Genomic DNA, 15,517 nt, shown 5'->3' with positions numbered 1-15,517 from the left:
ACAAAAATGATTTTTCTTTTTCCTCAATGTTTTTCAGTGTATCTTTACTGAGAATTTAGGTGGATGTAAGAATCCCATATAGTATGGAATGGTTAAGATTCTTCTGGAATCAAAACCATTTCTTAGATTTCTTTATTTTTCTTAGTTAGATTGTCGTATGCCTCTTCAATTGTTGTGGGCTTGAAAAGGAATGTTTGTGATGTATATGATTTGTTTAAAATTTGGTGTAACCTTTATCCTTTGTATCTTATGATATTGTAAACTTTAAATTTATAAATAAAAAAAATCAATAAAGAATTAGAAAAAGAAACAAACAAACAAACAAAAAAACTTTCAACTTATCTGTTGGGGTAGCAAGTGAGACTTGGGGGGAGTGGAGGTTCAAAGAGAAGGAAGTGGAGAGAGTCTGTAGCTCCCTCCCCAATATAATTCCCCTTATTCCTTTTTCTGTGTACAATCTCCAGTAGCCCTTCTTCTCACATATAAACTTCCTTCTCCAGAGCAGGTTTCTCAATATAAACCCCACTGATCAACCCCCCTCTCAGAAACACCCTCTACAGCAGTGGTCTCAAACACGCGGCCCGGGGACCACATGCGGCTCGCCAGGTACTATTTTGAGACCCTTGGTATATGTATCATAATCACAAAAGTAAAATAAAACTGTTTTTTGATCATATGCCTCTTTAACTATAAATTACAATATTATTATTAAGACTTAGCCAAAAGGAAAGATTTATAAACTATAAAGAGTTTTACCTCATGCAAAATTGTCATTTCTTTAATAAGATAGTAACTATTTTTTCTGAAGCCCTCCAAGTACCTACAAATCCAAAATGTGGCCCTGCAAAGGGTTTGAGTTTGAGACCACTGCTCTACAGCCACCTTTATGCACCCATACTAATCTCTTATAAGGCAATGAAGAGCATGATCTGTTGTATGTTGCAAGAAAACCTCTTAAGCCCCCCCACCCCCCTTCCTGAAGGGACTCACGTTTTGGAGCTCCCTGTCAGTCTTGCAGGGCCTTCAACACAATGGGCTGTCTCACTGCACATTCCATCACTTTCACCTGCAGGTTCACATGTCACAGTTTCAGATTGCTCAGCTCCTCCCATTACCCTCTGGAACTCTACTCTCCCTGTCTCCCTTATGGCTGAGTTGGCAGCAGCAAGATTTCTGCTACAACTGAAGGTAAACAATGCCCCTTAGCTCTGGGACTGCCCTAGCAACATCGCTGAAGACCTGATATCACACAAGTCTTAGGGTCATCAAAGGAAATATTACAGGCCTTTAGTGTATAAGCTGGCAGGGCAGTCCCAAAGTTAGGGATCTGTGAGCTGGAGTGCATATTAACATAATGTAAGCATTAGCAAACCATAAAAAAAAGGATCTGATGGGCAGATTTTGACCCTCGGGCCTTAGTCTGCCCTACCCTGATCTAAGTACACCATTTCTCCTACCCTTGTATGTAGCATTGTCTAAATATTAAGTCTCTTCGACTCTGTTGCTACTACAGATAATTAAAGCACTTTTACAATACAAAGAGAAAGAAAGAAATACAAATCTAACTCACAATGAAAGTGTTTTGCGTTAGGAAGCCTGATTCAGTCTTCTGATTTTAGGGTCTGGTTTACTAAGAAAAAAACAACTAGCAGTCCCATCTTGCTCCTCTGGTATTGGTTCGTTTCTCCCTGTAAGTAGGGGAAAAGGATAGTGTACAATATATTTTCACATTCTTCAAGGCTGAATGTACTTGTTTTTCTATAAGACGCTGTTTGCCTGGGTCATGTCAGGTTGACTGGGACGTCTGCCCAGCTCTTGGTTTTAAAGGAAAAACATACAGAAAGACACAAAAACACAGCAGTTTCCTTCATTAAATTCCACACTACCTGCCATGGGCTTGCAGCCACAATGGAATTTCCCACCCTGGCCTTGAAGAGTATGATTTTTATTTTTAGTTAAAGATTAAAGAAAGAAAGAAAAAAAAAAAAGAAAGAAAGAAAGAAAAAGAAACATATTCTTACTTTGGTTTCATGAAAGCACTAATGTAAGCATTGCATAACTCCAGAACATATCCTGTGTATGAAGCAACACAGACAATACAATTAAAAGTCAGAACTAAGCAAAAAAAAAAAAAAAAAAAAGCATCATAAAAAAGCTGCTCTGGCAGCTGCTGACTGTGCTCATCTTACAATACAATAGCAACTAATAAGTTACCAAAGGTTATAAATGCAAAACATTCATGGAAAAAGCATCAGAAAGAAGTTACTGAATTCACATCTTGTATTAGCATTTCCATTTTTCATTTCTGTTCATGACCACTTTGTGCATTGGAAGGGCAATTCTACGAGTATAACCTAGGAGCTCATGTGTGGGCATTCCGTGCATAAATATTTAGAATAGTAGTGTTTATGCACATATGTGTGCACCTATGCACATAAATGCTAATATGGAGCCTAAGTATTATTCTCAAATGCCCTATTAACTTTGTGCCCCCCCCACCACCAATTCTGTATATGGTGCCTAAGGAGGTGTGTGTACATTAGTGCACATAGCCAATGTGCGCATACAACTTAATTGGTTAGCTGGCCTAATCAGTGCTGTTAATCAGCAATTATTGATGCTAATTGGCACTAATTAATGCTAATTGACACTAATTAAAAGTTCCACATAAAACTCGGAAAGTGCAATTCTATAAAAAGTATGCGCCAATTGCAGTGCGCAAATTTGAAAGGAGGCATGGTTGAGGGGCCATTCATGGGCGTTCTTAAAAGTTATGCATAAGAGATGGATCATGGACATTCCTAATAGTTATGCATAATGTTATAGAATATGCTAGATCCACCCACAACTTAGGCCCAGGCATTTAGGCCTGGTTTTAGTTCAGTGGTCTCAAACTCCAACCCTTTGCAGGGCCACATTTTGGGATTTGTAGGTACTCGGAGAGCCTCAGAAAAAATAGTTAATGTCTTATTAAAGAAATGTCAATTTTGCATGAGGTAAAACTCTTTATAGTTTATAAATCTTTCATTTTGACTAAGTCTTAATAATAATATTGTAATTTATAGCTAAAGAGACATATTACATTACATTACATTAGTGATTTCTATTCCGCCATTACCTTGCATTCAAGGCGGATTACATTATTACAGTATTACATATTACATATGAGGTATTAGGTCAATTGGAGATACATAAGAAGTAGTCTGGAAATTTACTAAGATGGTAAGGATCAGGGAGTGTTGCAAGTGGTGCGCATTTGGTTGTGTTAGTTTAGTTTAATGTATTTTTTGAATAGTAGGGTTTTTGTTTCTTTTTTGAAGGTTTAGAAGTCTGTGGTCGTGATTAGTAGGTTGGAGAGTTGGTGGTCCAGTTCTGTAGCTCTAGTAGCTAGGAGGTTGTCATATAGTTTCTTTCGTTTGACTTTTTTGTCGGCGGGTACGTGAATGGTGTGTGGGTTCTCATGTGTCTGGTTGAGGAGGATTGATTTAGTTGATTATTCCAGTATTCTGGGCTGTCTCCGTTTATGGCTTTAAATAGTAGGCAGTAGAATTTGAAGAGTACTCTCGCTTGAACTGGGAGCCAGTGTGTTTCGAGGTAAGCCTCTGTGATATGGTCGTATTTCTTCAGCAAGTAGACAAGTCTTAGGGCTGTGTTTTGTATTGTTTGAAGTTGTTTTTTCATGTTTGCTGGGCATGGGAAAAATAGTATGTTGCAATAGTCTATTAGTCCTAGGACTATGGATTGTACCACTAGTTGAAATTGTTTTCTGTCGAATAATTTTCGAACTTGCCTTAGGTTTCTCATAACTACAAATGGTTTTTTTTATTATTTTGTTGATTTATGGCTGCATGGTACAGCGTCTGTCTATCAGCACTCCCAGGAGTTTTAAAGTGGGTTGAATGGGGTATGAGATAGAGTTTATGACTAGGTTTGTTATGGTTGTGTTTTTGCTGTTTTCTAGTAGAATGAAGTTTGTTTTGTCAGGATTTAGTTTTAGTTTGTGTTCTTTCATCCATGTTGCTATTATTTCGAGTGTTCTGTGTATTGTATCTGCCATGGAGGGTATTGGTTGGTCAAAAGGAAGGAGGATGTTATGCCATCTGCCTAACTGAGGGAGGGAATGTATAGGTTGAATAGCATGGGTGATAGAGGTGATCCATGGGGGTACTCCGCATGGGTTGAACCATGGTTCTGATTTATCATTGTTTGTTTTGACTCTGTAGGTTCTGGATTGTAGAAATCCTTTAAACCATGATAGTACCTTGCCGGTACTTTTACTAAGATGTGATAGCGTTTTTAGCGCACGCAAGATTTTAGCGCGCGCTAAACCCACGCTACGCGGCTAGAACTAATGCCAGCTCAATGCTGGCGTTAAGGTCTAGCATGCGGCAATTCAGTGCACGCTAAGCACACGCTAAAACAACTATCGCAGCTTAGCAAAAGGAGCCCATAGCCATGCGCCTGTTAAACCATGATTTGTCTGATAAAAGTGTACATCCATGCTGTCCTTTCTGATGTATTTATGAAAAGTATCAATTATCATTAATAATTTAAATTGCTAATTTGATGTTAATGTTTGTTTGTTTAGTGGGGGGGGGGGAGTTTGTTTTTTTCATACATATGACCTATGTTGAATTGTATTGTATTGTGATTACATATGTATGACTTTTCTTTAAATACCAATATAAATTATTTAACATAAAAAAATATGTCCAAATATTTTTTTTAAAACCTCTGAATCAAAATAAAACAAAGAATTATTTTAACAAGCCACATGCACTCTATAATTAATGTCCTAAGGTAATAACATTTGTTTTCATCAATTCATTTCCAATAAAATTATGCCTCCTGTCCTTAGCACTTTTAAAGCATGAGGGAGCAGTTTGAGGATTTTGAACAGATGTTTTACTGATGTCTACTATAAGTTTTCATTTGAATTAATTATTGCATTTCTGGGAACAGGTTGAAACTTGTATGATTTGATTTTTTTTTTTTTTTTAACTTTTGGATTTAACTTGAGTCTTCTCAGTAAGAACCCAAGGCACATGTTACATTCAGGTACACTGAATTTCCACGTCCGCGGAGGGCTTACACTCAATTTTTTATCTCTGAGGTAAAAGAAGGTTAAGGACATGCCCAAAGTCAGAAGGAATAGTAGTAGCAGGATTTAAAATCTGTCCTCCCTGACTCTCAGATCTAACCACCGGGCTACTCCTTCACTCTTATTATGAAAACCAGTATTCTGTATTACATAAATGGGATGATTCTTTGAATTAGAAGCAAATACAAGAATGTGTATGGACGGGAATGCAAATGGTTTTTTTTAGTTTTTTTTTCTTTGTGTAAACTGCCTTGAGGTCTTGTATGAATGATAGTATATTAAATAAATAGCTTTGGCTTTCAAAAATATAAATTTGCTAAAGTAAATAAAACCTGTTCATCTACATAAATATGTTTTACTGTTTTGAAGAATCCCCCCTAACAAAAATATTCATTTGCAAAGAGATGTATAGCCAGTGAAGAGAAACACTGTATAACTGTGCCACGAGTAACAACTGTAAAATGTGCTTATTCACTTCAGCCTGAGCAAACAGCAACCATTTCTAAATGCCTCAGCAGATTAAAACAAATTATAGAGAAGAGGGAACAGAGGCTTCTGTTTGGTGACACATCAACTGGAAGATGAAAAGGGCAGGACACTGAATGAAGAGTCTGGCTTAAGCCTGCTCGGTCTTTCATCGCTTGGCTGACAACTGCATGAAGAATGACAATAATAATTAAAATAATAATGAGACCTGCTACAAAGATGGGCCACGGGAGCAATTCTGCAGCGCAAGTAAACTAATGGCAGCTTCAAGACCCTCACCAGAGCAGACTGATATACACAGCTCAAGCAGAATTCTTTGTGCAAGAATTGAGAAAAGGTGAGTGGCACGACACCAGTGACGAGAAATGTGGCTACATCAAATTAGCTCTATAGTGACTAAACACTTCTTAGATCTGTAAATTCCTATGAGATAGTGAGTTTTATTGATCATAGGGTATTGCGCACAGCCACGTGCGCATTTTTCACAAACACACTTTACATAAAAAGCTTTTAGTTTACAGAATCTTTCCAAGATTCTCTCTTGAGTATGACATTGGTCTTAATAGTATACTCCTGTAGCCTTGGCAGAAACAAGTAACACTTTTTTTTTTTTAAATGAAAGCTGGAATGGATGAATGTGCATCAATTATTCACACATCTGCACCATAGATTCAAATTACCAGAAATGGGAATTTTCTACTTCCTGTTCTAGCATCACCTACAGCAGATTAAGCCTTGTGGGAACTATGGCCTTGAAAGCATGACTGAAAGCAGCAACTTCACATTAGAAGTTGTATCATGACATATCTCTTCTTCCTGCAGTGGCCATCGGTGTCAAGTCTTCTGCTAGCCCTAGGCAAGGAAGAAAAGCAGCTGCTTTTGGATTCCAAAGACAAGAAATGTAGTGTCGGCAGGGCCCCCATGTATTTGGCAGTCATTCTGACTTTAGTCCCATCCAGATCACTGGTTTTCCCAGTTGTGGAAGGATGTCTCACGTGTCTCAGGCAAGCTGCACTGGGGGGGGGGGGGGGGGTTCCCACGTACATATAACAATTTGCTAAAAGTCTTGACATTTTCTTTTTCTTTCTTATTCTTTCCAGCCCAATGGAAATTGGACAGAAATATACAAAGGGGATCAAGAATGTCCATCTGTCCATCTGCAGGCAAAATAGCTCTCCAAAAGTTTAAAAAATACAGGTATAAAGACAAAAGTTCAAACAAGGGCCCAATCGGACTGAGAGTTCCAAAGAAATAAGCACCCCCTAAAATGCTACAATATATTTATATGGGAAAAGGAGTTCCAGCGTCCGTAGCATAGAAAATTATTGGCCTTTTTACCAGTGGCGTACCTAGGGTATGTGGCACCCGGGGCCCATCATTTTTTGACACCCCCCCCCCCCTCATGTAAAATTTTTTTTTTTTTTTTTTTTTGCAATAACCATGAAATGGAATAAATGGTCAGAATAGAAACAGGCAGTGAAAATTTTCTTTTTTTTTTTTTTTTTTTTTTCCAAAGTATTTTTATTGAGAATGGCAAAAGGTCCAGACAAGCAACCATGGTCTGTACAGAAACTTATACATTATCAAAAAGAACACAGAATGAGAGTAACAGCAACAACAAGCATGAACAAGCCTCTCCCAAGAGAAAATTGCCAATGAGAGGCATAGCAATACACAACAAAAGGCCAAAACTTGGGGCAAGCAAACAAATCCCACCCCAGAACCCACAAGAATAATAAGCCGGACTAGACCCTCAGCCATATTTTATAATGAAAAAACCCCCCACAAGCAACAACACCCAGACCGCTCACCAGACACACCAATCCGCACAACAAGCACCCAAGAAACACCCAGCCACCACCCAGACAAAACTACCAGACACACCTACCCCACCAAGCCCAGACCCAACCCCCCCTCCCCAGAGAGTGCAAGCGCAAAGTGGACCGTGAAAAGGGCAGCTGCAGAAGTGGAAAGCCCCAGATAAGTAGGTTAGCTAAAGAAAGCCCACAGATAGAAGAAATCAGGATAACAGAAGTTCCAACAAATGCTCCCACAGAAAATTTTCTTTTATTGAACCTCATTTATGTAACCATTATTCCAAACATAACATAACATAAATTATGTCTGAATTGTCATGACATCAGAAGTACATATGGAGTAGTTGCAGGTGATGCTTGGGACAGTTCTGATTATGTTAGTTTGGTTTTATGTGTTTTTTTAATAGAAGGGTTTTTATTTCTTTTTTTAAGGTTTTGTAGTTTGTGGTCGAGGTCAATAGGTTGTAGAGTTGGGGGTCAAGTGTTGCAGCTCGAATGGCTAGGAGGTTGTCGAACAGTTTTTTTCTTTTGACGTTTTTGGTTGGAGGGTGTGTGAATGGTACGTGAGTTCTCCTATGTCTGTTTGAAGTGGATTGAATTATTTAGCTGAAGAAATTAGTTACCCCCCCCCATTCCACACACATTAATTCTCTTCCATTTTTGTTCCCATTATAAAAAAACACTGATAAGTTCCCAGGAAAAAAATACATTAAAATAAGAAGTGAAAACAAAGGCCCCTACAGATGAGAACATAACATAAGAATAGCCTAACTGGGTCACACCAATGGTCCATCATGCCCAGTAGCCCATTCTCATGGTAGCCAATAGTGCTGCCCGATTCAGAGAAAAATATTTCATTCGATCCGATTCACCCTGTTGAATCGATTTTTCGATTAGATTCACTGTTAATGACACCGCTTTTTAAGTTTAAACAAAGTATAACAATAAATTTCACAACAACAATAAATTTCACAAAGTACTTAAAAAAAAAAAAATCACATTTTTCCATTAAAGCAGTTCTGGAGACATTTGCTTGAACAGTCTTTTTTCCCAGTCCATAAGCAAGCAATATGAAAAAGATTTCCTTAATTATCTACTCAAACATTTTTGCTATTTACTTTCATTGTACCTATACTATTATTCAGTAGAAAAAATGGACTTAACTGTGCAGGAAATGAATCTCCTCATACACCCACCATATAGTGCAAAAATGTGCAAAGGTCTGTTTTTTTCTTTCGATCACTACATAGCCTAATGCCACACAAGCAGCGCTGTTACAAACATATTCTGAAGGTCAATGCTAAGGTTGACAAAGTTTCCTTCCTTGGACCAGAAGGAGATACTGACAAACCACTGGAAGAGATTCTAAAACAACTACCCAGAAATAACACCCAAAGACCCACTCAGTGTGTGAACCAGTTGAGTGGAGTGGACTAACTGGGGGTGGAAATGGGCCCAGAGTTTGCTCAGCAGAATTTCCCAGACTACCTCTTCCTCTCAACACACTGACATGCTACCACCACCACCAACACTAGGAACACCTCACCGAGTATGCCAGCAATGCTTATAAACTTTATAAAACACATTATTATATTTTCTTATAAAGCATATATTTTAACTGAACTCAGCCTTGCCATTCACAAAAATAGAAAAGTTCCCATTTCAAGCTGTCTCATGTACACTTTTCAAATCTAACATATTGTAATCACAAAACAGAAAATAAAATTATTTTTTCTACCTTTTGTTCTCTGATCAATATTCAAATCTTGTTGGTCCCAGGCTCTTGTTGTCTTGCTTGCCAGGGTCTCCTTTCTCCGTGCTAACCATCCGTCTGCCATCTCTGTTCTCCCCTTCCGTTTCCCTTCCCTCTCCCGGAGATCTGGCATCTTTCCTTTTTTTTGTCTCCATCCACAGATTCACCTTTTCTCAACTCCCCACCACCCCAGGATCCACCATCTCTCCCTTTCTGTTCCCAACTATCCTCCTATCCAGTATCTCTATCCCCCCTCCACACCATCCCCTGTTTCCAAGTTCTCTCCCTTTCTGTTCCTTCCCTCCCTAAATCCCATTATGCACCATCTCTCTCCCACTCCTCTGTTTTTAGACCCATTATTTCTAACCCCCAAAGTCTGGCATATGCATGTATCTTTGAACCCCCCCTTCCCTCTCTCCCTCTGTGTACTTTTACACCAGGACCCCCCCTCCCCCGAAGGTCTGTCCCCCCTCCGAAGGGCTACACCCCACCCCTGAAGACCTGCACCCCCCGAAGGACTTTACCTCCCACCCGAAGGTCTGTCCCCCTCTGAAGGCCTAAACCCCACCCCTGAAGGACTGCACCCCCCCCCCGAAGGCCTGCACTCCCTTGAAGGTCTGCACCCCCCCCGAAGGCCTGTCCCCCCCTTGAAGGCCTGTCCCACCCCCTTGTAGGCCTGTCCCCCCTTTAAGGCCTGCCTGCCTGCCTTTCCCCCCCTTGAAGGCCTGTCTCCCCCTTGAAGGCCTGCACCCCCCTTGAAGGCCTGCACCCCCCCTTGAAGGCCTGTCCCCCCCTTGTAGGCCTGTCCCCCTCCTTGTAGGCCTGTCCCCCCCCCTTGTAGGCCTGTCCCCCCCTTGAAGGCCTGCCTGCCTTTCCCCCCTTGAAGGCCTGCACCCCCTTGAAGGTCTGCACCCCCCCAAAGGCCTACACCCCCCCCCCGAAGGTCTGCACCCCCCTGAAGGCCTGCCTGCCCCCCTTGAAGGCCTGCACCCCTTGAATGTCTGCACCCCCCCCCCGAAGGCCTGTCCCCCCTTGAAGGCCTGCCTGCCTGCCTGTCACCCCCTCCCCCTTGAAAGCCTGCTTGCCTGCCCGCCCGCCCGCCCCACCCTGAAGGCCTGATGCCCCGACCCACCCCGAAGGACCGCTCGCCCCCCTGGCCTCCCCGCACCACCTATGAACAGCCGCAGCAGGATCGCGAAGTCAGCGTCGGGTACCAGCCCTAAGGGGGTGTTCCCGGCCTTGCCGTTCAGTCCCCCGCCACCCCCGAAGGACCGCTCGCCCCCCTGGCCTCCCCGCACCACCTATGAACAGCCGCAGCAGGATCGCGAAGTCAGCGTCAGCGATCCCTGCTGCTTCCTGCGCCACGGTCCCGCCCCTCCTCTGACGTCAGAGGAGGGGCGGGATCGCGTCGTAGGAAGCAGCGCAGGGATGCTGATGCTGACTTCGCGATCCTGCTGCGGCTGTTCATAGGTGGTGCGGGGAGGCCAGGGGGGCGAGCGGTCCTTCGGGGGTGGCGGGGGACTGAACGGCAAGGCCGGGAACACCCCCTTAGGGCTGGTACCCGGGGCGGCCCGCCCCCCCCCCCCCCCCCCCTAGGTACGCCACTGCTTTTTACTAAGCTTTGTTAAGCAGCTACCATGTGGTAAAAGTTAGTGTGGACTCTTGCTAAGGTTTAAAGTGCTAATAAATCCAACAGCATGCTAAAACACCTAAGCGACTTGCTTAATGTGGGAGTAACATAACATAAACATAACAAACATTTATTTATATACTGCTGTATACTATGAAGTTCAATGCGGAGCTAACTGAAGAGATCGTACATAAGAGGTAAGTATGCAATTACAAGTAACATACGAATACAAATAACAAAGAACCATGGTAAGGTCAGAGTCAGGAACAAGGAGAATTCAAGGCATACAAGGAGAATTCAAGGGATGGGTAGAGGTAGGGTCTCAGTACGGGTGTAGATACGGAGATCCGAGAAGGAGGGTGAGGGTAGAAAAGTAGAGAGAGTCCTTACAGGGGAATAAAATTTTGACTGGGGAGGTTTGGACAGGGGAGAGATGCAATAAATGTGTAGGGGGGGAGAGCAGATATTTTTTTATTTATTTTCAACGGGATTGCACTGTGTTGCATACAGTGCTTCATAGTGGAGGTGCCATGTGGTGTGTCTGCCCTGGGCACGTCCCTGCATTTATCACACTGACTTGCATGGGTGGGGAGGATGGGAGGTGGTGGACATTGCTCTGTTTTGCCTGTTGGGTTTATTTAGTCTCTGCAAAGAAACCACATGGTAGACTCTTTTATCCTGAGTTTTGGTTTATGGTTATATTTGTTTTCAGAGTGTTGTATTTTGTTTATCTTGACTTTCAAAATAAAAAATATTTACAAATAAAAGCTGAGTTTTGGTTGGTGTTTTCATTTGATTTCAGTTGGGGGGTGGAGTGATGGTGCCATCCAGGGAGTGGAGGCTGCTAATAGAAAACACCCCCTTAGTCTTGTTAGAGCTGCAATAGTAAAACTCTGTGAGAGGCCAGCAAGATAATTTGCATGTGCTAATACTCTGATAAAATTGGCTATTAATCCTGTTCTTTTTATGTGAGAGGAAGAACTGGGAAGTAGAAACAGAAGCCCATATAAAGCCTCCAAATATCAGTAGTTGGCGGCTATGGGGAGAAGAAGTATTGTTGCGATTGTTACCCTGACCTTACGAGAGTCAATGAAGGAGGACTACTGATAGTAATTCTGTTTTTTGAACACCAGTCTCTTAGAGAGATGGATATTTACTGCTGTTGGCTAGGATGGTTGGCCTTCTTCCAGTAGCAGTGGGAGCTGATCCTGGTAAGGAACCCCTGATCTCTCCTTCTATTCCTGAGGGGTTGGCTAGGGGACCTTACCGAAGTTTGTTAACTATCAAAAAAGAGGTAGAATTTTCATGATATGAATTTCACATCTTTGCTGAGAAAAATGGGGAGGGTTGGGTTAAGCTTTACATGGGTTGCTGTTGCAGAGTATTGCCATGGAATATCTTAGGGCCAGATTAAACTTTGCATATACCTTATGTCCACATGTTTACTGACAGAGATATACTACCGCTAAGCTGGAGATTGAAGGCCAATGAGTGAGGTTTTTCTTGCAGGCCCCAACCATGTCTAAATATGTCCAGATCTTTTTTCTGAGCTTAAAACCTCTATCTTCACTTTTCTAGTACCTCCTCCCCCACCCCACCTCCTTTTTGAGTTAGCCGAAAAAGAATGTACATAAAATCTAGCCAAAATTAAGGCAGTGGATGACAAAACCTGGAAGGCAGCTCTAGTCACAGGAAGGGAGGAGGTGATCTGGAGGAAGTTTCTATGTTCTATAGAAATTAAATTTTTGCATAATGGTAGGGAATGGAAGAGAAATGAACCACCTCCCAAAAATGGCCCAGTACATTTCTCTGGCAGAAACAATTCCAATAGCTGCAGTATATATACACTGATTCACTGTAACATAATGATTAAAGAAGTGAACCTTTCAAACTACCTTCCCCAGGACTAGCAGAATAACTTTTTGATTGGGCGGTCAAATAAACCATCCTACTGTCCATGGCTTTCCCATACTTGGCAGGGAAAACATTTTGGACAGATCATAAAGCTAATGTTTACTCTTTTCCAAGTTTGAGGCTTTAAACAAAATCCTTGTCTCTCTGAGAAACACACAAATACACATAGAGCAGTTAACCTCTCTCTTAGAAACACATTTTCACTTTTTGCTTTGACTCTCTAAGTAGAGTCACCAGATTTTCCTTCGGGAAAATCTGGACCCATGGCCACACCCCCAGGACCACCCAGTTCTGCCTCTGCCATACCCTGTTCCACTCCCCAGCCCTGCCCCCAGACAGCATTCGCGAATGTGTGGACGCGTCGCAATGACTTCACGTGCTGCGCCCGCACATGCACAGATGCCCCTTCCTGATGCGATTTTGTCAAGAAGTTTTTCAAAACCCGGACAAAGTTCTGGGTTTTGAAAAGCCGTCCGGACTCCCAGACATGTCCTCAAAAGGAAATCCAAACATCTGGTAACTATCTCTAAGAGATGTACTTTCTCTTTCTCTCTCTCTCTCTCTCTCTCTGAGAACACGCAATCACTCTCTAAGATACTCCTCCATAAAACTAAAGGATGGAGGAGGAGTTGTTACTAACCTTGTTGGAGGTGTAGGTACATTTCTCCGCAATAACCCTCTGGAAAAGAACAGCAAAAAGTCAGCCCTTCTGATCCTTATAGTCAGTGGGGGAGTCAGAGGAGGTGAGTGGGGGAGCCAGGAATAAAGCATGTGATTACTAGAAAAAAACTGTAGAACTTAAGGCCTTTCAATACAGCAGCACGTTGGCTGTGGGAAAAACAAAATCTAAGCTAACACTGATAGAGCAATGGGTGTGGGAGTCAGGAGCAATCCCATGGTGAGAAATGAGCGAGCAACAGGACAAGGGAGATCAAATGCTGGGCCACAGTGAGCTCTACCAGTGGATTAGTGAGCTGAAGGCAGAGGCAGCAGGACTGAGAAAATATTAAGTCAACAACTTGGGACATCAAGAGGATGCAGCAAAAGAACAGGTGCATCAGGTGATCTACGCCAGAGCACTAGAAACTAAGAACAATATTTGACCATGGGCCATAACTATGTGCCTCCAGTGGTAACTGGAGAAGAAGAGAGTTCTAAAGGAAGTTGAACCAGACAGGAAGGTCTGCATATATTTTAATTACATGCTCATCCCTTTCTATCTGATTCAACTTCCAATCTCTTATTACTCTGAATAAAAGGCAGGAGTTCAGAGGAGCTACTAAAGCAGTTTTGAGAAGAGAATATTAGATGCAAACAGTTGTACCCTTGTGGCATTGAATTTTTTTTTTTTTTCAGTTCAAAGAATTTTATTGAGTTTATAAAGCATATAATACGATACCAACAATATGAGTGTTCCCTAAAGGGAACATGTAGCATTAACAAGCATTAACACATGTGAAGTGTATCAAACAATAAGATAAGAATCTTGTGCCGGTATATGCAAGGAAGAAGGGTGGGTAACAACAAAAGAAGAGGAGTAATAAGCATGGAAGTTGTCATACAATACGTGCCAGGGATGTATATATATAGCAGTAAATAAGAGAAATAATTAGCCTATTTTCCAGTATAAGTAATTCAGTAAATAATATCAACAAGTAGGTGACATAGAAGATAAATGGCATTGAATTTTTCATGCAAGGAGTGACCCTGTTGCATGAGGAGGGTGTGAAAGTCGTGTGGGAGGCAGGGATGAAGGAGGTAGAGTTGGATGCTGCAGCAAGTGCACCAACCAGACCACTAAGTCATCAAGCAAATCTTCAGTTTCAGTGGGTGAAGAAGAATGGAAAGAAGATTGTTCAGGCAGCCTAAAAGCCCAGATATGCTCACTGAAATCCATGCTAAAGGGAACAAGATGGGGTTAGAACTGTATGTTTAATGTAATAATTGTATAGTTAATAGTGCGTTTTGTACAGTATTTCTGATGTACCATTGAATTCCACTATCAAAGTTTGAAAACTGTACATAGTGAATGGCAATGCAGGACATGAGAGATAGAGAGGTAGGTAAGAGTGTTTTTTGGTGTAGTGCTGCGGATCTCGGTGTGTGTGTGGAAGAGTAGTTGGGAGACACAGGTATGAAAGGGCCTAGATGTGCTGACATATAGCTGGATATGTGTGTGTGGGGGTTGGGGGGTCAGGCAGGATGGTAAACATTACATTACAAGCATTTTTATATTCTCCAGTACCTTGCAGTTTTATGCGGATTACAATAAAACTTTACCAGCAAGTCCTGGAGAATTACAGCAACATTATTATCATAGAATTACATCCTCAACAAGATATGCTAGTGTACATAGTTGAAATATAAAACTAAATTAAATTTACAAGAAATTCAATGATAATTGAAGTGATACCAGTACAAATACTGTATTATGCAGTCTGCTCATTAAGTGGAGAGATATTTTCTAAACAAATAGGTTTTTAGAACTCTTCTGAATAAAAAGTAGTTTTGCATATATCTAATACATCTAGGCAAATTATTCCAAATTATTGGTGCCTGGTAAATAAAGTTAGTAGAATAACTTGTTTTCAATTTAAGACCCTTGAGACTTGGGAATATAAGAATTATTGGGTCCTGAGAACAATATTATTTAGACAATAGTTACATTAGTTTACTGGATGGACTATGAGGGTCTTTTTCTGCCATCATTTACTGTGTTGCTATGTTAAATAATACAGACCATATATAATTGTATAAGTTAATACACAAACTTTAAATTGGATATTGGCCTCTATTGGCAGCCAATGCAAATTTCA

The 15,517-nt window shown here is 41.4% G+C and overlaps 1 protein-coding gene across 9 annotated transcripts in view; it reads right to left on the bottom strand.

Moving 5' to 3' along the window:
- The window catches only part of ZBTB20 (zinc finger and BTB domain containing 20), a 1,614,058-nt gene that overhangs the window by 857,969 nt on the left and 740,572 nt on the right, over positions 1 to 15,517 (bottom strand). Inside the window, exon 7 of one of the 9 annotated variants that reach the window (XM_033940835.1) lies at positions 1,571 to 1,688. The exons of the other annotated variants lie outside the window; for them this stretch is intronic. The gene's annotated coding sequence lies outside the window, so the exon portion shown is untranslated. The remainder of the gene's footprint in view (positions 1 to 1,570; positions 1,689 to 15,517) is intronic. 9 annotated transcript variants of the gene reach the window in all.

Source organism: Geotrypetes seraphini, chromosome 4, assembly GCF_902459505.1.
Source record: "Geotrypetes seraphini chromosome 4, aGeoSer1.1, whole genome shotgun sequence".
Lineage (NCBI taxonomy): Eukaryota > Metazoa > Chordata > Amphibia > Gymnophiona > Dermophiidae > Geotrypetes > Geotrypetes seraphini.
This window is presented reverse-complemented; position numbering and strand designations above follow the sequence as displayed.